Below are 24,362 nucleotides of genomic sequence, written 5' to 3' on the forward strand. Positions count from 1 at the left end.
CCCAAATGCACTTTAAAAGAATGTGTATTCTGCTGTTGGGTGGAATATCCTATAAATGTCAGTTGGTAAAGTTGGTTGGTACCATTCTCAGGTCTTCTGTATCTTTACCTATTTTCTATTTGTTCTATTGATTACAAAGAGACAAGTACTGAAATATTCAGCTATAATTGTGAATTTTTCTTCGTTCAGTTCTATCAGTTTTTGCTTCATGGATTTTGAAGCTCTGTTTTTACTTTATTTATTTATTTTTTGTGTGATTAATCCATATTTTATTGTATTTTATTTTTTTAACATCTTTATTGGAGTATAATTGCTTTACAATGGTGTGTTAGTTTCTGGTGTATAACAAAGTGAATCAGCTATATGTATACATATATCCCCATATCTCCTCCCTCTTGCATTTCCCTCCTGCCCTCCCTACCCCACCTAGAGGAGGACAAAAAGCACACAGCTGATCTCCTTGTGCTATGTGGCTGCTTCCCACTAGCTAGCTATCTTACATTTGATAGTGTATATATGTCCATGCCACTCTCTCACTTTGTCCCAGCTTACCCCTCCCCCTCCCTGTGTCCTCAAATCCATTCTCTATGTCTGCGTCTTTATCCCTGTCCTGCCCCTAAATTCTCCAGAACCATTTATTTTTTTAGATTCAATATATATGTGTTAGTTACAGTATGTTTTTCTCTTTCTGACTTACTTCACTCTGTATGACAGTCTTTAGGTTCATCCACCTCACTACAAATAACTCAATTTCGTTTCTTTTTATGGCTGAGTAATATTCCATTGTATCTATATGCCACATCTTCTTTATCCATTCATCTGTCGATGGACACTTAGGTTGCTTCCATGTCCTGGCTATTGTAAATAGAGCTGCAGTGAACATTGTAGTACATGACTCTTTTTGAATTATGGTTTTCTCAGGGTATATGCCCAGTAGTGGGATTGCTGGGTCATATGGTAGTTCTATTTGTAGTTTTTCAAAGAATCTCCATACTGTTCTCCATAGTGGCTGTATCAATTTACATTTCCACTAACAGTACAAGAAGGTTCACTTTTCTCCACACCCTTTCCAGCATTTATTGGTTGTAGATTTTTTGACTATGGCCATTCTGACCGGTGTGAGGTGATACCTCATTGTAGTTTTGATTTGCATTTCTTTAATGATTAGTGATGTTGTGAAGGTCTGTTTTTAAGTGATCATAGGGATTTCATATTAAAATAGGATAGACAAGTAGAAACAATAGAATTCTGTATTTCTCTTTAAGAAGTTAATTTAAAAGGAGAATCATCTTCATGCATAGACCGTGTAGGCACAGTTTCTTTTGTTCTGTCCCTTAGACTACTTAGTGGTTCTCAGACTTTAAAGTTAAAAACCCTACATGATTGTAGACCAAAATCCATGTGTACTTCATGGATAATTTCAGGAATGTACAGGGATAAATTTAACTTTATCTGATTTTTCCTAATGTACTTACTTTAGAGCACAACTTCCTATAAAAATGCACCTCCACAATATTTTTTCTCCTTTATTCTACTTGAGAATGTTCAAATCAAAGGTTACTGTCTCAGCTAAATTCTATGAACTACTTTTTTCCTTAGTAGATTAATTTGAGCTTCCATATCTCTTCAATTATGTCTGTATCATGGCAGTTGAAATTCCATTATATTTGATATATCTATGAGCTGCCTTCCAAGAATAACTTAGCCATCTGTTTATCCAGTGCTTGTCATAGCAACCTGACATATGCTTAGGTCATTAGGGGTTATTTTAAAATAAATAGGTATAGGGCTTCCCTGGTGGCGCAGTGGTTGGGAGTCCGCCTGCCGATGCAGGGGACACGGGTTTGTGCCCTGGTCTGGGAAGATCCCACATGCCGCAGAGCGGCTGGGCCCGTGAGCCATGGCCGCTGAGCCTGCGCGTCTGGAGCCCGTGCTCCGCAACAGGAGAGGCCACAGCAGTGAGAGGCCCGCGTACCGCAAAAAAATAAAAAAATAAAAAAATAAAAAAATAGGTATAAAAATGAGTGTAAATTTTCTGTCATCTTCAACAAAGTAGCTAGGTAATTTTCTTGGCTCCTGACCTCACTTAATAATTGTGGACTCATGATCCTTAGTAGACTACTTCACTCAATACATTTTTTTTTTTTTTTTACTCAATACATTTTTTTATTAACTAACCAGAGCTGTTTATGATCATGGAGTGCACAAATAATCTAGTTAGCTAATAAGTGACTTTGCTTTTTCTAATGTAACCCTCTTTGTCTGTTGATTGATGCAAAGTTGCATGGAGGTGCCTCATCCTTACTTGTAATACCCAGAGGTGAGCTGCTGTCAATTTGTAGCTCTCTATTCCCACCCTCTTCTGCTCTGTCCATCTTGCTTCTACCAGGTAACATTATCACTTCTTTTAGCTACTGCTTTTTCCTGACAATGATGTCACAGATGTGTTTTGGTCTGAAGATGCCTAAGGGATGTCAGGTTCTCTGATATCCTTCTTGTGCCAAGGCCATATAGAAGTAGGGAGAATGCTCCTCTCTCATTACTGTTCCATTTTTTCCACATGGTTCCCATATGGTTCGCAAATGTTTTTCTATATATAAAACCTCTCTTTCCCAATCCCTTACTAGAATTCAGACAGGAATATATGGGAAGACTGGGCTGGAGGACAGATTTGAACTTGTAGAATTATTCTTCTTCTTTACAAATTATCTTTGCACTTGACCCAGCTTGACTTCTTCCTGAGAGTGAATTTTTTCCCCAGGAAACTTTTCAGTACCTTAGGTAGATAGACTGCCTACAAGCCTGACCCACCTATCTACCACACATACCTACATTGCTTAATTCCAGGTGTCATCACAGTTGTGATAAATGAAGGATGATTTATTGTGCTTTGAGTATCTACAGGGCCTGTTTAGCTATTTACAACAGGATGGGCCAGACTAGAAAGGTCCTACACCTGTCTGGTGAGATGGAGCAGATAGCTGTTGGCTGAGCTGAGCCTCTTTGCATGTCCTAATAGTAGAAATCAAGTACCACAGATAGGCACACACCCAAATCATACTGTAATCATTGTTGCAGAGAAACAATTAGCAATAGAGGTTTCCAGAAAAGGTAGTGTAATAGGCACATGTATGAAGTCCAAGGACTGAGAAGCTGAGACGTGGTCTACTTCTATGTCCAAGCAGGAAGGCAAGTGGTATTTGCGTGATCCCTAATAGGGAGAAGGGCCCAGCCATCAGACTCAGTTCTGAGTCTAGGCTTCAGGTTTTAGATAAGGGATTAGTGAGTACATGGCAGGGACCCAGTGCCAAGAGAGGGTTATCAAAATGAAGCAAATAAATGGGGATCAGAGCATGTATGAATGCATTTATTCATTCCTTCTTTTAAAAGACATTTATGGAAACCTAAATGTGCCTGGTGCTATGTTAGAAAGAAGCTTGTTCATAAGACCTAGAGAAACTAAAGCTCAGGAATGGGATGCAAACTCAATTTTCAGAACAGAGATACAATACAAAGGTCAGAAGAGCAGCAAATGTTGCTCTGTGCTGACACCTGAAAGTATGAGCTATCATTTAGAAAGCATTCATAGCCATACTAACATTGATGTAGCACCTATTATATGCTGAGAGTTGTGTGTGCTAAATGCTTTATTTGCATAATTTCATTTAGTTCTCTCAACTACCTTGTAAGGTACACATTATCTCCATTTTTAGAGGTGAAGAAATTGATCATTAATCACAGCTGTGACAAATGGAGTATGATTTATTGTTCTTTGGGTTTCTGTGGGGCCTGCTTAGTTATTTACAACACGATGGCCCAGGCCAGTAAGGTCCTAATCCTGTCTGCTGAGATGGAGCAGACAGTAGCTGAGCTGAATCTGTTGCAGGTGCTGATGGTAGAGACCCAATTCAGGAAAATGAAATGACTTAGGCAAGGTACCAAAATTATGGGACTGAAGGAGAGTCAGAATTTCCAACCCTGCTTTTCTTGCATCACAGTGCCATCGATTGTAATACTGTAATATACTAATCTTTCTGGCCTGTTAAGATACAGAACATTATTTGTTCCCCCACTGTATGGTCTCAGAACAAAACTCTTTCAGAATTCTTATGCTTCCTTCCTATTTTTCTTCTGTATTCCCCTATACATCTTGCCACCATCAGTAGGGCTTCTTCTCACAGTTCTGGCTTTTCATTCCAATCAGCAGTTTTTGATCTTTTGTAGGCTAAGAAACAAATAAGACCTGGAGAAACTAAGGCTCAGGAATGGGAAACTCAAATTTCAGAACAGAGACACAATACCAAGGTCCCAAATAATAGTAGATGTAGCTCTGTTGACACCTGAAAGTGTGAGCTATCACTTAGAAAGCATTCACAACCGTACTAATATTGATGTAGCACCTATTATATGCTGGGAGTTGTGTAAATACCTGCCATTTATTGAACCTTGGCTGTCTGACATGTTCTGTGCTAAGTCCTTTACAAGTTTTATCTCATTTAATTCTTACTACTGTACAGTAGAAATACTATGCTTTGTTTTAAATAGACTAGTTTTAGAGCAGTTGTAAATGCCACAGCCAAATTTAGAGGAAGTACAGAGATTTCTCATATATTCCCTGCCCCTACACATGCATAGCCTCCCCCACTATCGACATCCCCCACTAGAATGGTACATCTGTTATAGCTGATAAACCTACACTCACATATCATTATCACCCAAAGTCCATAGTTTACAGTAGAGTTCACTCTTGGTGCTCTACGTTCCATGAGTTTGGACAAATGTATGATGACATGTATCTACCATTATAGCATCATATAGAATAATTTCATTGCCCTGAAACATCCTCTGTGCTCTGCTTATTCTTCCCTCTCCCCTCTAACCTCTGGAAACCACTGATCATTTTCCTCTTTCCATAGTTTTCCCTTTTCCAGAATGTCATAGAGTTGGAATCATACTGTATGTATCCTTTTCAGATTGGCTTCTTTCATTTAGTAACAAGCATTTAAGGTTCCAGAGGTACTAGTCTTCCCAATATATAGATGAGAAAAATACAGTCTGTGGAAGCTGAATGACTTGCCTAGGATCACACAAATAGTGAATGGCAGGGCTTCCCTGGTGACACAGTGGTTGAGAGTCCGCCTGCCAATGCAGGGGACATGGGTTCGTGCCCCGGTCCAGGAGGATCCCACATGCCACGGAGCGGCTGGGCCCGTGAGCCATGGCCGCTGAGCCTGCGCATCCGGAGCCTGTGCTCCGCAACGGGAGGGGCCACAACAGTGAGAGGCCCGAGTACCACAAAAAAAAAAAAAAAAAAAGAAAAAAAAGAAAGAGTGAGTGGCAGATGTGTCTGACTTCAGAGCTGGAGAGAGCTCCAGACTCCGCTCGTCCCGCTCACCTTTGTTGGTAGCAGAGTCAGGAACCTTCAAGCCCCTTGACTCCTGATCTGTTGCTCTTTCTACAATGCCATTTTGCTGCTCAAATAAGGTGCTGCTATAATAGATGAGTAATTATAGGGACGGAAATCTTATTCTCTGCTTGGAAACATTGTCCCACATGTAAGCCATGTCCTAGAGATCTGTTTCTCAGCATTACACTTATGGTTGTTGGCTGCCATGCAACAAGAAATATGTGTCAAGGTGTGTTTCTTATATATGATGCTCTAGACTGATAATTTTTATCTTAAGGGAGAACAACACACACACACACACTCACCCCTTATATTACTGTGTCCCTCTGTTTACCAAAAATTCCACTAAGGATTCTTGTCCACCTTATATCTGAATCACACCGATGGATGGATGACTGTTAATTATATAGGACATCACAACATTTAAAAATTTTTTCTATTATTGCAATATTAGATTTTAATTTAACATTTCATAAAGGGAAAGGCATCTACCCAACTAGATTTTAGGACCCCTAAAGGGCAGGAAGTATATTCTGTATTCCTTTGTGTCCCTCATAGTGCCTATCAGAGTGCCTCATGTAAGTATGATTCAATATTGATTTGCCAATTAACCTGTCACTAAAACCAAACTCTGGTAATCACACCATATTAACAGAAACTCTTGGTGAATTTTTTCTTGGGTGTCCATAGACTGTGATGTTATATTCTTCTGGAATTTGGTGCAGAATTGGACTAACATGCTTTTTAGAACAACTGTAAATCATTAGACTTTCTTTCTGTAATTATTGTGTTGAGGGAAACTGTGGGTCACATGTTGTCCATCTGAATCTGTGTGGCAATGAATCGTGCTTGTGGAGATTTATTTATGCACCAATATTATGAATAATGAAAGGCCTTTAGAGCTAGATTGGGATTTACCTGCCTACAGGACTTTGCTTAGTTGTGGCTTCCTCGTTCCAGTATGTCAAATGGGAGTGCTAACTGTCTTTTAGTTGCTCTGATTTGGTGCTGCAGTGACTCAGAATGATAATTGATTGATGATTAACGTACCCCATCAACCAGAGTTTTTGAGAATCTACCAAATATTAGACACTTGTTAAATTCTAAGACTTCAGCTGTCAACATATCAGGCCTGTTCCCACCCTCAACAGAGCTTACCGTTCAGTAGAAATGTAGCCAGTGATGTACCATGATGGTAGGTAATTATCATGTGTCTTTAGGCTGAGCTACAACGTCATAGGCATCTTTAGAATTCTACACAGTGAGCACTAAAGATATATAGCACAGTTTGGTATATATCTTGGTATATAGCACAGATTGATATATATAAATCTTACAGTAGAATCTAAAACTACTGCACAAGAGATAGATGGAAATGATAATGAATAAAAAGTTTATTTCTTTATTCCAAACATCTGATATGAATAAATGGATTAAATTTTAACTGGATTCTGGTATCATATCAGTAAAACCTAGGATGTAGTACTTAGAAACTATATCCACAAGGAAAATAATATGTTTGGAGGGGTTTGAATCTTACGCAACATATCAACCTCATTATACACTGTTGACCACATCCTCCTTGGAACACTCTCCTCTGTTGGCTTCTTTTGGTTTTTCTCTCTCTTGGTTTTCCTCCTATTGAAGTGGCCCTTGATGGCTATTCACCTTCTACCAACCTCCAAATGGTCAACTCCCAGGGTTTGATCTTGGGCACTCTTCTTGTCTCTATGCTTAGTCTCTCCCTAAGTGATCACAGCTAGTCTTATGGCTTTAAATCCATCCAAATGCTGATGATTCCCAAATTTATATCTCTTACTCTCAATATCCTAGACTCCTGACTTACGTATACAACTACTTTTTCACATCTCCATCTTATTACCAGTAGGTATCTCAAGCATACTGCAACTAAATTGAACCTCTGGGTTTCCCCCACCTTTCCCTTCCTCCCCAGTTTTCCCAGTCTCAGTAAATGACACATCCATCCAGTCAGTTGCTTAGGCTCTTAAGAATAAGACCTAGGAGTTGGCTTTGATTACTCTCTTTTTCTCTCCATTCCTACCCCATTCCCACAGGAAGTCCTGTTGCCTCTATCTCCAAAATATATCTTAACTCTGCTCATTCCTCTACCTCCCCACTGCCACCCTCTGTCCAAGCTATTATTAAGTTTCACCTGAACTTCTGCAGTAACCTCTTAACTATTCTGTCTCAAAGTTTGCTTTCCTGCAGTCCATTCTACACTCAGCATTCAGATTGCATAAAGTCCTGTTTAAACCTTTTCAGTGGCTTCCTGTATTTACAATAAAGCTCAAATTCATAAATATGGCCAGTATGAACCTCTCTGACCCCATTTTCCAGTGTGTTCCCCATCCCTTTCTGTGCTGTAGGATTACTGGCATTCTTTGTTTTGAACATGCCAAATGTGTTCCTGTCTGAAGACCATCATATCTGCTATTCCCTCTGCGTTGGATGCCCTTGTCTGGCCCCTGACTTCTTACCACTCTGGTGTCTGCTTCTTCAGACAGGTCTTCCTTGGCCAGCTCTATGAAGTAGCTTTTCACTCACTTTGTGACATGATCTGATTTTATTTCTTTCACAGCCTTTTTCATTATCTCTTTATTGACTGTTACAGGCATCTTTATCCCTACACAAGAATGTAAGCTCCTTGAAGGCATGTGCTTTTCCATATTGTTCATTGTTCTCTCCTAGTCAGCCAAACAGGGTACCTATCAGGCACTCAGGAAATACTGCTTGCATAAATCACTTAGCTCTGTGCATAGCCTCGAAATCCTTTTCAGTTTGGTGAGACGGTACCGTGTCAACTTTACACATCGCCATTTTAGAACTTGAAAGGCCGAGTTGCATAGAATCCTATTGCTGGAGAGTGCCTCATACCTAATTCAGCATTTCTCAGAGGAGGGAATTAGCACAGTAGACTACCAGAGGATCCTGCCATGGGACTTCACTCTCTTGGGTTTCCCTCAAGTACTAAGTCTTCAGAGTAGAGCCTGTTTTTCCTCATAAGGTTAATATTATTGTTAGTCATATCCAAAGCTCACAATGCCCTATAATAGGGAGACTGCAGAGTGTGTGACTCTTGATTACCCAAAATGCAGCTGCTTTGTGCCTTTATCTAAAATATAAGCCCCAGTCCCTTGTTTTCTGTCCCATTGGTTGAGTATAAATCTCAGACCCTCATTTACTACTCCTGGGTTTAGCCAATTAGAAAAGTTCATCTGACTTCTAGGTAACTGATGTTCTCCTGGAGGTGGTAGAGGGTAAAATGAGCACTTGAAAGATACCGACTCAGAGATAGCTAAGCACTTTTTCCTCCGTCCTTTGGATGAGTGTGCAAACAAGTAAACAAACTAATAACCCAGATTTTAAAACAGTATCCCGGGCAGCTTTGGTCTTTCCAAAGCTCAACTCTGAACTAACCCTGATAAAAATCTTTCAAAGCTTTCTATTGCTTACATATCCTATTTTAGGATAATGCTCAAGGGCTCCTGATTTCAGCCTATGGCTCCCCTTCACAACCTTATCTCTCATGTCTTTACTTCAAAGGATGGCAGAATAACAAAGGGGAGCTGGAGTAAGGCTGCCTGGGTTTCTGCTTTGCCTCAGCTCTTGTTACTTTCTAGTGATTAGGCCTCTGATCTTTCCTTGTTTAAATTTATTGACAGCTCAATCCTCTTTTCCTCCTCTGGCATGGATTCCTCCCACCATACAGCCTGACCCACTTCTCTCTTTGAATTCTCATATTTCTCAACTGCCCTCTTGCGGTATTATACGTACCACATTCTGGCTAGCGTTCTGGCATTGATGCAGACATCCACGTCCTTTCCTAGTCTACAAGCACCTTGCAGTCTTGCAGGTCTGTGAAAACTTGTAAACCTTGGGCCAAAGCCTGGTCTTCCCTCTGGAGAAGACTTCTTCCACACATGTGGCATCCTGGGGGTTATTCATGGAGCAGTGAGTGAGAAAGTGACACTCAGAGAGCTAGAGGAGTCCCCACCAAACTGGTGATGACTGAAGTGACTGCTGTGACAACTAATCTCCCACTCCTCTCTTCTCTCTCCTGCTTATAGTGATGGTATAAATGTAGTGATGGTATAAAAGAATCTTACATGCCCCTCATGTGTAACAGGAGACAAGGATGCCTTCTTTTTCTCATGTATCTTCTGATATTTTCTGTGAATTGGAGTCTAGAAACACATGGGAGACATTTTCCCTTTCAAATACACTAAAAAAGAACTCCATTATTTGCTTTTCAGTGTTCACAGAACTACCACAGACAGGAGTGCTCTTCCTACTAACCACAAAGTATGGAGGAGAAGGAGGGAGTTGTCCCAGTATAACCACTTTTTCACTTAATTTTTGAAAATAGCTCAAGATTGTAATATGTTCTGGCTTTGGGTCCACCACTAACTAGCTGTTTCCTGATGTGTAAAATGGGAATTAGTAATAGCCTCACCCATTACTGGACTGAATGTCAATATTATGACACAGTATGAGTGTGTTTCACATTTGGTAATTGCCATCATTGTTGCTTTTGTTGTGGTCATCCATTTACAATGCTTGGTGTCAGTCTATTTATCTCTTGTAAAAATAAAATACAGTGTGTGTGTGTGAAGAAAAAAAAGAGGGAGGAGATATGGGGATATATGTATATAAAAAAAGAAGAGCCTCACCCAATAAAGTTTTAAGGATTAATTAAAATACTTCATATAAATCTCTCAGCCCAGTGCCTGGTGAAGAGGATGATTGGGATCTTAAAAATAAAAGTTTCCCTTGGGTGTGCCATGCAATACATTGAATTTTCATTAGCATTAATGGCTCACTCTAATTCTGTGGATCTGAACAAATACATTTCTTATCTGGTATTGGGAACAGAAGAATTAACCTCTTACAAATTTGTCGGGCAAAGTAAAGATTTAGATTTCTAAAGTTGCTTCGTCCTTTCTGACTCTGGTTTTAATACATAGAAACTGCTTTTGTGGACTATAATTAAAGTGGTGGAATGCTTCCATGTCAGATTTTCAATTTTCTCAACATGGTACTTCAAACAATGCCCCAAGTTAACCATTTTATTTAAAAATTGGGTCGTGTCGTATTAATTTCTTAGGATCACTAAAATTGTTCGGATCCTAAAATCCTCAGGATTAATGAAAAAGGGTTGTGAGCTCCAATTTTTTTTTTTTGCTTTCCCTTCAACAGACCTCAGGGTGGGTAGCAAGTGAACATATGAAGTCAGTGCACTTGGAAATAATTTGTATCTTTAAACGGTTTAACTCTCTGTGTACCGTGGTGTTAGGGTAAACTGATTCAGAAACATGAACAATATTTCCTCACTTGTCCTTCCTCCAGGGTAAGTATGAATAAGTGTGTTCTGAGTAACCTGGAAGTATGGGACTGTGGACCCCTGTTTCTCAGTACTGCCTCAAGCTGCATGGCTTACTGTATAACTGCGGTATCATCTGGCTTGACCAGTAGGAGAGCAGTGATGGTGGTTGGGTGGATGCGGGGTTGGGAGGCAAAAACTGGTAATTATCAGATTACCATAAAGTAGCTAACCTAAAGCCAGATAACCACTTTTCTCTCAGACTAATCAACCATACTTTCTATATGCTTTGAAATAAAAACTTCTGGCTATTAAATTCCTAAAATATGTTTATATACATTATGATATTTGATATTCATAACAACCCTGTGACCTAGGTAACTCAGGCATCTTTATTTATCTATACAAAAAAGGAAAAGAAGAGTCAGGCAATCAAAGTATAAAAATCCACTGGAAGAAGTAAGCTAGAATAGAGGCCCAATTGTGGAGGCCAGAGGCTGTGGTTCAAATCCTAGACCTGCCCCATATAATGGTGACTTTGCCAAGGGATTTAAAACCTCTGAGCCTCAGCTTATGAATCTGAAAAATGAAGATTGTAATAGTTATTATGTAGGATTTATTACACGGGACATAATTTTGAAGCTGTATGTAAGATATGAAGATGGTCTAATAATCTCTAAGGAAATTTTTTGCAATGGCCTATTTATGCTTCTCTTTCTAGGACCAAAAAGTTATGCCAAGAAAATTTCTTGACTCCTTTTTACTGCAAAAATTTGACAGAAAGAAGGCCCGATCAACATGTATACTTAAAGTTGCTTGCCTTTTGCTCTTTAAAAGAACATTGCGAATTCTTGAAAAAAAAGTAATGCAGTTACGGGTAAATAATCTTCACTGTTTATTGCATTCTTTCTGAACTTTGAAAATAAAATTTCCTTTCCTGCTCATTTTGTTCATTTCCACTTGACAGAAACAGATGACTCATTTCTCAAGGTTTGAAGATGGCAACGGTGTAAAGTTTTCAAAGTCACCAACTGACTTCAGGCTGAGTTTAGACACAAAACCAGATTTTTTTTTTTTAAGATGTTGTGGGTAGGATTTTATTAATTAATTTATTTATTTTTGCTGTGTTGGGTCTTCGTTTCTGTGCGAAGGCTTTCTCTAGTTGTGGCAAGCGGGGGCCACTCTTCATCGTGGTGCGCGGGCCTCTCACTATCGTGGCCTCCCCCGCTGTGGAGCACAGGCTCCAGACGCGCAGGCTCAGTAGTTGTGGCTCACAGGCCCAATCGCTCCGGGGCATGTGGGATCCTCCCAGACCAGGGCTCGAACCCGTGTCCCCTGCATTAGCAGGCAGACTCTCAACCACTGCGCCACCAGGGAAGCCCAAAACCAGATTTATTTTGTCCTTGGGTTGTCAGTTCAAATTCTGGTGAATTCTGTCTAATGTGAGTCCAACTTGCTGACCACAAAGCATTAAACTATGGATAGTACCTTAATTTTAGTCAGTGATTTATAAACGTACAAAGTCCAGCAACCATGTCCTATTCTTTGCCCTATTCTTCTGATTAAGTATTGGATTTTAAGATACTGCTTTTTTAAAATTAATTAATTAATTAAATTTATTTTTGGCTGCATTGGGTCTTCATTGCTGTGCGCGGGCTTTCTCTAGTTGTGGTGAGTGGGGGCTACTCTTCATTGCAGTGCGCAGGCTTCTCATTGCGGTGGCTTCTCTTGTTGCAGAGCATGGGCTCTAGGGCGCGGAGGCTTCAGTAGTTGTGGCACATGGGCTTAGTTGCTCCGCAGCATGTGGGACCTTCCTGGACCAGGGCTCGAACCCATGCCTCCTGCATTGGCAGGTGGATTCTTAACCACTGCACCATCAGGGAAGCCCTGCTTTTTTTTTTTTTTTTCCTGTGAGTGAATGTAATTATTTCAAATCCTGGATGTAATACCTGTTTTATTTTACCATTTTAACTTTACATTTTGCAGTTTCCTTATCAAAGTCAGTGTGCTCATTCACCCAAAATCATAGCCAGTGATGCCAGGAAAGACCTTGGTATCCAGATTGCCACGTAAGCTGTGCTTCTTAAAAAATAACTTAGCAGAATCAGAAAGCAGAAGACATAACCAACAAGTATCTTGGCAGCACAGAGTGATTGTATAAACAATAGGATCAGTGGAAAAGCAGTTTTTAGAACATGCTGAGTCCCGGTAGAGAAATCCTAGTTTGCTAAAGGTTGATCTGAGCATAATGAGTTCAGTTAAACTTTCTATCTCACAATTTTCCACTTGTTAAATTGTGAAGATAATGCAGTTTTTTCTGGGTTGATAAATGGGATATTTCAAGAGTAGCACAAACACTAAATTTACACAATATCAAAAGAAATCAACTGAAAAAAAAACCATCTAGTCAATCCATTTGCTACAGATGCATTAACTTTGATTTTTTTTTCAATCAACTGAACTGAATGATTAAAAAAACATTACAAAGTTGTTTAAATTAACAAATTATCTGATGAATGTAGAGAAAGCTGGAATCCTTTCCATTTAATGTACCTATGTTACTCATGGATTAGGTACAGAAATAATCCGTTTCTCAAAATACCTAAGATATTCCCATGTGTTAACTCAATGACAGGTACTATAAAGTGATTTAAAAACCTCTAGAACTCACTTATGATTATAAAATTGAACTTCAGAAGATTTTTGTATAATACAATACTATGTAAGAGTAGAGTTAAATTTATGTTTAAATTTCTGACATTTTATTTCATGGAACTGTGGGTCATATAAATGATCTATAAGTATGTGTTAAATGAATGAATAAATGGATAAGTGAAAGAACATTTATAGGAGTTAAAAGAACTGAGTTGTTGACTAAGATTGTGTGTCTATGTCTCAGCTGAATCATCAGCACAATGGGACTGCTGTCTGATTTATGGGATTATAGTGAGAAATGAAAAAAAGAAAACTTTGGAAACCACTAATAACTATTTAAATGTAATATGATGCTTTATTTAGTATGGTAACATTTAATTTTTCCAACATTATGAGAAAATGACATGTTTGATGAATGAAATTTCTAGGCATTCACCAATTTAGGTAGTATTAAAATAACCAGTTTGACAGAAATTTTCTAAAATATGGTATATATTTCTTTCCTTTATTAAACAGAACATAATGAACATAATTTAACCTTGCTCTAATGACTCATACTCATCGTTACAAAGTGGGCTGCAAAGTAATAATTTTTTCTTGATTATTAAGTTTGTAGGACTGATGGCTCCTACATCAAATGGCCCCTGACTGCTTTGCTTGTCTAAGCTTATTCCTATCACCTGTCACTTCTGACTATCCTAAGAAGATGACTTTATTCCTTCTAGTCTTTAGTTCTCTGTAGGCCTGGATAAGGTAGGATTGACAGGAGAAAATGGGGATCTAATGCAAAGCAAGTAATTTTCACCCTGGAACTGGATTCTCTTTCTGTGCTACAGTAGCTGAGTGAAATCTTCCCTGTTGCACAGGCAAAGTCACTTTCTGCTCTCTGCTCTGATTTCCATCTACCCTTTGCACATTGACCCATATTTGTAATTGCAAATTGCTCTGCCAGCCTACCGCTTCCTTGACAGCATGGTAAACTTGGGCAGAAATCATCAATTGTATACCTCCTATCATTATACCTGACATACATAGTAAGTTTATAATAAATATTTGTAGAAATAAACGCATAAGAGATTTACAAGCTCTCTTTGGCTCTCTGTCTCTCCAAATAGTGCTGTTGTGTGTCTTTTCAGGCTGCTGGCAAAGAATCAAAATAATCAAAACATATTAAAGGATAATTGTTTCTGATTATAATATCCAGGGATAATTCATTGTTTTCACTTCTTTTTAAAATTTTTTTAATTTTAATTTTTTTTATTGGAGTATAGTTGCTTTACAATATTCTGTTAGTTTATACTGTATAGCAAAGTGAATGAGCTATACTTATATATATATCCCCTCTTTTTTGGATTTCCTTTTCATTTAGGTCACCACAGAGCATTGAGTACAGGTCCCTGTGCTATACAGTAGGTTCTCATTAGTTATCTATTTTATACATAGTATCAATAGTGTATATATGGCAATCCCAATCTCCTAATTCATCCCACCACCACCCCCCTTCTCCCTTGGTATCCTTACGTTTGTTCTCTGTGTTTGTGTCTCTATTTCTGCTTTGTAAATAAGATCGTCTATACCAATTTTTTTCAGATTCCACATATATACGTTAATATACAATATTTGTTTTTCTCTTTCTTCATCTTCAGACTTACTTCATCTGTATGACAGTCTCTAGGTCCATCCATGTCTCTACAAATGACCCAATTTTGTTCCCTTTTATGGCTGAGTAATATTCCATTGTATATATGTACAAACATCTTCTTTATCCATTCATCTGTTGATGGACATTTAGGTTGCTTCCATGTCCTGGCTATTGTAAATAGTGCTGCAGTGAACATTGGGGTACATGTGTTTTTTTTGAATTATGGTTTTCTCTGGGTATATTCCCAGTAGTGGGATTGCTGGGTCATACGGTAGTTCTATTTTTAGTTTTTTAAGGAATATCCATACTGTTCTCCATAGTGGCAGTATCAGTTTACATTCCCACCAACAATGCATGTGGGTTCCCCTTTCTCCACACCCTCTCCAAGCATTTTTTGTTTGTAGATTTTTTGATGATGGCCATTCTGACCAGTGTGAGGTGATACCTCATTGTAGTTTTGATTTGCATTTCTCTAATGATTAGTTATGTTGAGCATCCTTTCATGTGTTTGTTGGCAATCTGTATATCTTCTTTGGAGAAATGTCTATTTAGGTCTTCTGCCCATTTTTGGATTGGGTTTTTTGTTTTTTTGATATTGAGCTGCATGAACTGCTTGTAAATTTTGGAGATTAATCCTTTGTCAGTTGCTTCATTTGCAAATATTTTGTCCCATTCTGAGGGTTGTCTTTTCGACTTGTTTATGGTTTCCTTTGCCATACAAAAGCTTTTAGGTTTCATTAGGTCCCATTTGTTTATTTTTATTTCCATTTGTCTAGGAGGTGGGTCAAAAAGGATCTTTCTGTGATTTATGTCATAGAGTGTTCTGCCTATATTTTCCTCTAAGAGTTTTATAGTGTCTGGCCTTACATTTAGGTCTTTAATCCATTCTGAGTTTATTTTTGTGTATGGTGTTAGGGAGTGTTCTAATTTCATTCTTTTACATGTAGCTGTCCAATTTTCCAAGCACCACTTTTGAAGAGGTTATCTTTGCTCCATGGTATATTCTGCTACTTTTGGATGGAATGTCCTATAAATATCAATTAAGTTTATCTAGTCTAATGTGTCATTTAAGGCTTCTGTTTCCTTATTAATTTTATGTCTGGATGATCTATCCATTGGTGTAAGTGGAATGTTAAAGTCCACCACTCTTACTGTGTTACTGTTGATTTCCCCTTTTATGGCTGTTAGCATTTGCCTTATGAATTGAAGTGCTCTTATGTTGGGTGCATAAATGTTTACAGTTGTTATAGCTTCTTCTTGGATTGATCCCTTGATCATTATATAGTGTCCTTCCTTGTCTCTTGTGACAGTCTTATGTTAAAGTCTATTTTGTCTGTTATGAGTATTGCTACTCCCTCTTTCTTTTGATTTCCATTTGCATGGGATATCTTTTTCCTTCCCCTCACTTTTAGTCCGTATATGTCCCTGGGTCTGAAGTGGGTCTCTTGTAGACAACATATATATTGGTCTTGTTTTTGTATCCATTCAGCCAGTCTCTGTCTTTTGGTCGGAGCGTTTAATCCATTTACATTTAAGGTAATTATCAATATGTATATTTCTATTACCATTTTTTTAATTGTGTTGGGTTTGTTTTTATAGGTCTTTTTCTTCTCTTGTGCTTCCTGCCTAGAGAAGGTCTTTTAGAATTTGTTGTAAATCTGGTCTGGTGGTGCTGAATTCTCTTAGCTTTTGCTTGTCTGTAAAGCTTTTGACTTCTCTGTTGAATCTGAATGAGATCCTTGCTGGGTAGAGTATTCTTGGTTGTAGGTTCTTCCCTTTCATCACTTTAAATATATTATGCCACTCCCTTCTGGCCTGCAGATTTTCTGCTGAAAGATTGGCTGATAACCTTATGGGGATTCCCTTGTATATTATTTGTTACTTTTCCCTTGCTGCTTTTAATATATTTTCTTTGTATTTAATTTTTGTTAGTATGATTAATACATGTCTTGGTGTGTTTATCCTTTATGGGAATCTCAGCACTTCCTGGACTTGATTGACTATTTCCTTTCCCATGTTAGGGAAGTTTACACCTATATTCTTTTCAAATATTTTTTCAGACCCTTTCTCTTTCTCTTCTTCTCCTGGTACCCCTATAATTCAAATGTTGGAGTGTTTAATGTTGTCCCAGAGGTCTCTGAGAACGTCCTCAATTCTTTTCATTCTTTTTTCTTTATTCTGGTCCACGGCAGTTATTTCCACCATTCTGTCTTCCAGCTCACTTATTTATTCTTCTGCCTCAGTTATTCTGCTATTGATTCTTTCTACTGTATTTTTAATTTCAGTTATTGTGTTGTTCATCATTGTTTGTTTACTCTTCAGTTCTTCTACGTCCTTGTTAAACGTTTCTTGTATTTTGTCCATTGTATTTCCGAGATTTTGGATGTCTTTACTATCATTACTCTGAATTCTTTTTCAGGTAGATTGCCTATTTCCTCTTTATTTACTTGGTTTTATGGATTTTTATCTTTCTCCTTTGTCTGCAACATATTTCTTGGTCTTCTCATTTTGTCTAACTTTCTGTGTTTGAGGTCTCCTTCCTGCAGGCTGGCTGAAGGGTTGTAGTTTCTCTTGTTTCTGGTGTCTGCCCCCCGTGGGCGAGGTTGGTCCAGTGGCTTATGTATGCTTCCTGATGGGAGGGACTGGTGCCTGCATTCTGGGGTTTGGAGCTGGATTTAGTCCCTCTGATGGGTTGTGCTGCATCAGGTGGTGTGTTTTGGGGTGTCTGTGGGCTTAGTATGATTTTAGGCAGCCTGTCTGCTGATGTGTGGGTTTGTGTTCCTGTCTTGCTTGCTGTTTGGTGTGGGACATTCAGCACTGGAGCATGTGGTCAGTTGGGTACAGCCAGGTCTTTGAATTGAGATGGAGACCTCCGTGAGAGTTCTTGCTGTTTAATATTCCCAGGGACTGGGAATTCTCTGGCGTTCCAGCATCCTGGGCTTGGCACTCGCACTCCAGAGGCTCAGGCCCGACCCCCCAGCTTGGGAACCAAGACCCTGCAAGCCACACAGCTTGGCAATAAAAGGAAAAAGGAAAGAAAAAAAAAAAAAAGAGCAGGTAGAAAACAGATGAAAACAAAGAGGCAAAAAGACCCAAGACAGATAACAAAGACAAAAACAAGCAAACAGCAACAACAACAGTTAAGAACAAACAAACAAATAAATGAACAGACAGACAAAACCCTAGGTGGGTGGTTAAAGCAGAACCAAACAAAAACAAAACAAAACAAAACAAAAAACTAAGAACATACACACATACAAAAAGAGGAGAAAAAGAAAAACGGGGAAAATAAAAAACAAGAGAACAACCAGACAAAGAAAAGAACCCCAAAACGTTATCAAACAATTAAAACAAAATTGACAAAAACAAAAAATAAAAAACAAAATAAAAGCAGAATGCAAACTGAATGAAAAAGCAAATAGAACAAAACAAACACACAAAAATGATTTTCAAAAGATAAAAAAGATAACAAAGAACAAAGGAAAAAATATGTAAACAAAATAGAACAAAGGAAAGAAAAAAGAAAAACAAGAAAAAAACAGAACAAAAAAGTAATGTAGAAATAGGAATATAAAACACAATAAAAATATGTATAAAAAGCTAAAGTAGGGCCTCCCTGGTGGCGCAGTGGTTGAGAGTCCGCCTGCCGATGCAGGGGATACGGGTTCGTGCCCCGGTCTGGGATGATCCCATATGCCGCGGAGCGGCTGGGCCCGTGAGCCATGGCTGCTGAGCCTGTGCATCCGGAGCCTGTGCTCCGCAACGGGAGAGGCCACAACAGTGAGAGGCCCGCGTACCACAAAAAAAAAAAAAAAAAAAAAAAAAAAAAAAAAAGCTAAAGTATAATAAAAATAAAGCAAGTAAGAAGACAACAGAAAAGACAAAACTTAAAAAAATAGTAAAAATTGTATTTTCCTGGGGTCTCATCTCTCAGTGTCCTTGCCCCCACTGTGAGTCACAGCCAACCTCTGCCTCCCCAGGAGGCCCTCCAAAACCTCTAGGTAGGTCTTTGGTCCCCCTGTGGGCACTGTGGCGGCAGCTTAGACTCTGACTTGGCCAAACTCTTGTGTGTACTAGTCCCCAATGTCCACAACTTCTAGAGCTAGAGCAGTTTCATTTGTGGGAACACTTGTTGTCCATTCAGATATTCCATAGATGTGGGGTTTACCTAGCTGATTGCAGTGATTTATGTCTATGGCATTTAAAAATTTTTTAAATGACATTTTAAAAAACATATTATCAGTCTTCCCTGGTTGCGCAGTGGTTGAGAGTCTGCCTGCTGATACAGGGGACACAGGTTCGTGCCCCAGTCCGGGAGGATCCCACATGCTGCAGAGCAGCTGGGTCTGTGAGCGGTGGCCGCCGAGCCTGCGCATCTGGAGCCTGTGCTCCGCAGTGGGAGAGGCCACAGCAGCGAGAGGCCCGCATACCACAAAAAATAAATAAATAAATAAATAAATAAATAAATAAATATTAAAAAGATATTATCCACTTGATAAATAAAAGTGAGGGAGGTGTGAAGGAAAGAATATAAATGAAAATTATGTTTATTCATTATTTCAAATCTTTGGAGATTAATTGAAAGCAAAAACCTATATGGTTACTGGAATGCCTTGCGTAGAAAATCTAAATGGTGCCCCAACACACTTTGTGATAAACAATTGGCATGTCAAGGAAATTCCAGCACACTTGTATATGAGAATACTACTATTATCTGCATGACTCAGCTGCCATAGTGGTTACCCACCATGCTGATAGTAACTGAAAGGAGAGCCACATGGTAACTGTCTAACAGAGGCATTTTAGGATTCCATTAGGGATGTCACTAGGAGATCAGTTGAGATTTGGATATGTTCTTTAGTGTTGCAACTACCTATTCTCAGCTGAGTTAATGTGGGAAATAGGCTGGTTGAGAACCATCCTAACCATTGAGGATATCAATTGTAAACACACTAACACACATGCATATGAACATATATAAGAAAAAAACCAAACCAATTTCTTATAAACTACATATAAGAATTTCACTCAAATTTGCTTCTGTTTAATATGTAAATTCCTCATTTACTAACTAAAAAGTGATCAAGTCATCTTGCATTAGCCATCAGTAAAGTGTATATACTGGACTCAAGTTAACAATATGTTGTTTTCAACTAACGGCTAAAGAAGCTCACATACATATATGCATACACACATTGTCACAGTCACATACACATTCGGATGAAGACGACTCTTGATTTTCTTTCTTTTTTTTTTTTTTTTTTTTTTGCGCTACACGGGCCTCTCACTGCTGTGGCCTCTCCCGTCGCGGAGCACAGGCTCCGGATGCGCAGGCCCAGCAGCCATGGCTCACGGGCCCAGCCGCTCCGTGGCATGTGGGATCCTCCCGGACTGGGGCACGAACCTGTGTCCCCTGCATCGGCAGGCAGACTCCCAACCACTGCGCCACCAGGGAAGCCCTTGATTTTCTTAAGGACCATAAACTTGAGCATATTCATATATATACATATATATATATATGCTTTTCTATATCTATTTATATATAACCATACAGAACATATATATGTGTGTATATATTTATAGTTTCTTATAGCTGCAGAAAAATACCATAAACTTCCTAGTGACTTAAAACAGCACCCATTTATGAATGCAGAGTTTCTGTGGATCAAAGGCCAGGAGTCTGGAGACTGCCTAACTGGGTCCTCTATTCAGGGGCTCAAAAGACTGAAATCAAGATGTCAACGAGGCTACATTCTTATCCGAGGGTTCAACTAGGGAGGAATCCACTTCTGTGTTTCCTCAGGTTATTTGCACAATTCATTTCCTTTTGGCTGTAGAATTCATTGTGGTTTTCTTCTTCCAAGTTAACAATGGAGAAATGGAGAGAGAGCATTTGCTGCTGTCACACAGCATTTATTTATGTCATATTGGATAGAATCCAGTTATATGGTCTTATTACCAAGGTTGGTGTCTTTATTACATTGAAAGACAGGGAGAACAGACACTGGAGGAAATCTTACCATCTTTGCTTTAGTGTGCCTCTAGCCACCCAACTATTTGTGTGTGTTCTTTACTCCACACCTCTGACACAGTTCCTCCTTCCCAAAGGAGGCAAGCCCAATGTTCTAACCACTTACTGTATCTGAACCAAAGTCCAAGATATCTGCTTCAGTCTCCTGCTTTCTCCCATGTATGGGTAGTATTTTTCTTATTTTGGTGACCTATAAACTAAATGACATGTTATTTGCCCCTCCCAGCTTATCCCATTTCAGTGGACCAATGGCATAAGAAACACTAATAGAAACTCTCACTCAGACAAGAGGAGAATGGGGGACATAGGCACTGTTCCATAACATTGGGTTGGCCAAAAAGTTCCTTTGGTTTTTCAGTAAAAAGAAACATTTTTCATTTTCATCAAGAACTTTATTGAACAATATAACAACACAACAACATAATCATTGTTTTGTTCCACTACCTTCTGCCATTTTCCAGGCAACTTCATAATTCCATATTCCCAAAACTTTAAATCTTTTTGAGCAAAGAACTGTTCCAGGTGCATTTTACAGTCTTCTAGGGAAATGAAATTTTTTCCATTAAGAGAATTTTGTAAAGACCGAAATAAATGGAAATCCAAGGGTGCAATGTCTGGTGAATACAGCGGATGAATCAGAGCTTCCCAGCCAAGCCGTAACAGTTTTTGCCTGGTCATCAAAAACCATGCGGTTTTGCATTATCCTGATGGAAGATTATGCATTTTCTATTGACTAATTCTGGACACTTTTCGTTGAGTGCTGCTTTCTGTTGGTCTAATTGGGAGCAGTGCTTTGTTCGAATTAATCATTTGGTTTTCTGGAGGAGCTCATAATAGAGGACTCCCTTCCAGTCCCACCATATACACAACATCACCTTCTTTGGATGAAGACCGGCCTTTGGTGTGGTTGGTGGTGGTTCATTTTGCTTGCCCCACGATCTCTTCCATTCCACATTATTGTACAGTATCCACTTTTCATTTCCCATCACAATTTGTTTTAAAAATGGAACGTTTTCATTATGTTAAGTAGAGAATCACATGCGGAAATATGATCAAGAAGTTTTTTTTCACTTAACTTATGTAGAACCCAAACATCAAAGCGATTCACATACCCAAGCTGGTGCAAATGATTTTCAATGTTTGATTTGGATATTTTGAGTATGTCAGCTATCTCTCGCATGGTATAATGTTGCTTTTCTCAGTTAATGTCTTGACTTGATCACTATCAACCTCAACTGGTCTACCCAACCACGGAGCATACTCCAGTGAGAAATCTCCAGCACGAACCTTCACAAACCACTCTTGACGTTTGATCACTTACAGCACCTTCTGCATACACTGCACAAATCTTTTTGCTTTTCAGTTACATTTTTACCTTTCTTGAAATAATAAAGCATAATATGCTGAAAATGTTGCTTCTTTTCTTCCATCTTCAATATTAAAATGGCTACAGAAAAATTCACCTATTTTGTTAAGTTTTTTTTTTAATGCATGCTGATATGGCAGCTGTCACAATACAATCTAACAAAATTGTTTCAAATGAAGTTGAAGACAACTAAGCCATACTAGAGCCATCTTATGGAAAAAAGCTGAACGAACTTTTTGGCCAACCCAATAATTACCAATCTGACTGGTTAGGAATAGCAAAGATTTCCTTCCCTGGTAGTAGAGCATTCTTCTTACTGAACTTGTCCTGCAGGCCCTGGTTCTGCCCTCCATTGTTCACTGTCTTTGTGCCCTCTGGCTCAGCCTTCCAAAAGATTGTTCTTAGTGCATTATCATACATGACCTTTCTATGGGAGGGTATTGGGAAGCATGCCATACTTGAGGTTGCTCAGTTGGTGTTAGTTTTGGGGCCAGGGTTCTCATGGAATCTGAACATTGATGGGCTTTTTCAGGCTGGGAGTGTGGATTATTTGGCAATAGTCTTTCAAAAACTTAAAAGGCTTCTGACCTATTTATTCATAATAGTCTCATCTGCAAATAACTATAGCCAAAGGCACTGTCTAGGAAATTTTTCAATACAAAATCTCTGGCTCTACTCATCGCAGCCTATGTCAACTACAGGGTGACTTCCTTGCGATCTTCTAAAAAGCTTAAGCTTTTCCCTGTCCTCAGTTTCAGGGCTTTTGTAAGACAGGATTATCATTTCATTCCTTTGTGGCTGCACCTTGGAGCTATTCTAGACTAGCTGATTTAATCTCATTTTATATTCTATGTCTTCCCATTCGTTAGGCTCCAACTACAGTGTCTTCTTTCAGTTCTTCAGATAGCTGAACTTTTTTTCCTGCTCAGGGCCATTGCCATTGCTGCTTCTCCTTGAAATGTTTTTCCCCTCATAGCCTCTTGTTCTTCCTCCTATCCTTCAGTGACTAACTCCATCGCATGCCCAGTTCCCGAGTTCAAATGTCACCTATTAAGAGAGACTTTTCTGACCACTATATGTACATAAATTCCCCCATTTTTATTCTCTATTTTGGTTTCATGTTTCCTTCATGATGCTTACCCAATGGATGATTTTAAAATTTGCTTTCTGTAATGGGTTGAGTAGTGTTACCCGCCCCCCCCCCAATTAATGTCCACCTAGAATCTCATAATATGACCTTGTTTGGAAATTGAATCTTTGCAGATATATCAGTTAAGGATCTTGAGATAGAATTATCCTGGATTTAGGGTGGGCCCCAGACCCAATGACTGGTGTCTTTGCAAGAAGAGGAGAGGACACAGAAAGACACATGGGGAAGAATGCCATGTGAAGAAGGAGACAGAAATGGGAGTGATATTGTCACAAGCCAAGGAATGTGAGAGGCCACCAGGAGTGGAATAGGCAAAGAATTGTCCTTTTGAGCCTTTGGAGGGAGCATGGCCCTGTTAATACCTTGATTTCAGACTTCTGGACTCTGGAAATGAGAGAGAATAATTTTTTTTGTTTTGTTTTATGCTATGCAGTTTGTGATAATTTGTTATGACAACCCTAGGAAACTAATATACTTTTATTTTTATTTGATTTTTTCCTGACTGTTCTGTAGAATGCTGCTTCTCAGATATGAATCTGCATCAGAGTCACCATGAAGGATTCTTAAAACAGACTTGCTGGGCTCCAGCCCCAACATTTCAGATTCAGTAGGTCTGAGGTTCTAAGATGAGGCCTAAGAATTTACATTCCTAACAGTTTTTCAGCTCATGATGATGCTTCTGGACTGTGGGGTCAAACCTTGAGGACCACTGCTCTCAGGCATAAACTTCTGAGGTTTGGGACCAGATTTGCCATTTTCAACATTGTACA

General features: G+C 39.0%; 1 protein-coding gene across 1 annotated transcript in view; it reads left to right on the plus strand.

Annotated features, from left to right (window-relative positions):
• RGS7 (regulator of G protein signaling 7) overlaps positions 1–24,362 on the plus strand; it is a gene marked incomplete at both ends in the record, with an annotated part of 646,678 nt that overhangs the window by 196,924 nt on the left and 425,392 nt on the right. The window lies entirely within an intron of this gene.

Source organism: Hyperoodon ampullatus, assembly GCF_949752795.1.
Source record: "Hyperoodon ampullatus genome assembly, chromosome: 2".
Classification (NCBI taxonomy): Eukaryota; Metazoa; Chordata; class Mammalia; order Artiodactyla; family Ziphiidae; genus Hyperoodon; species Hyperoodon ampullatus.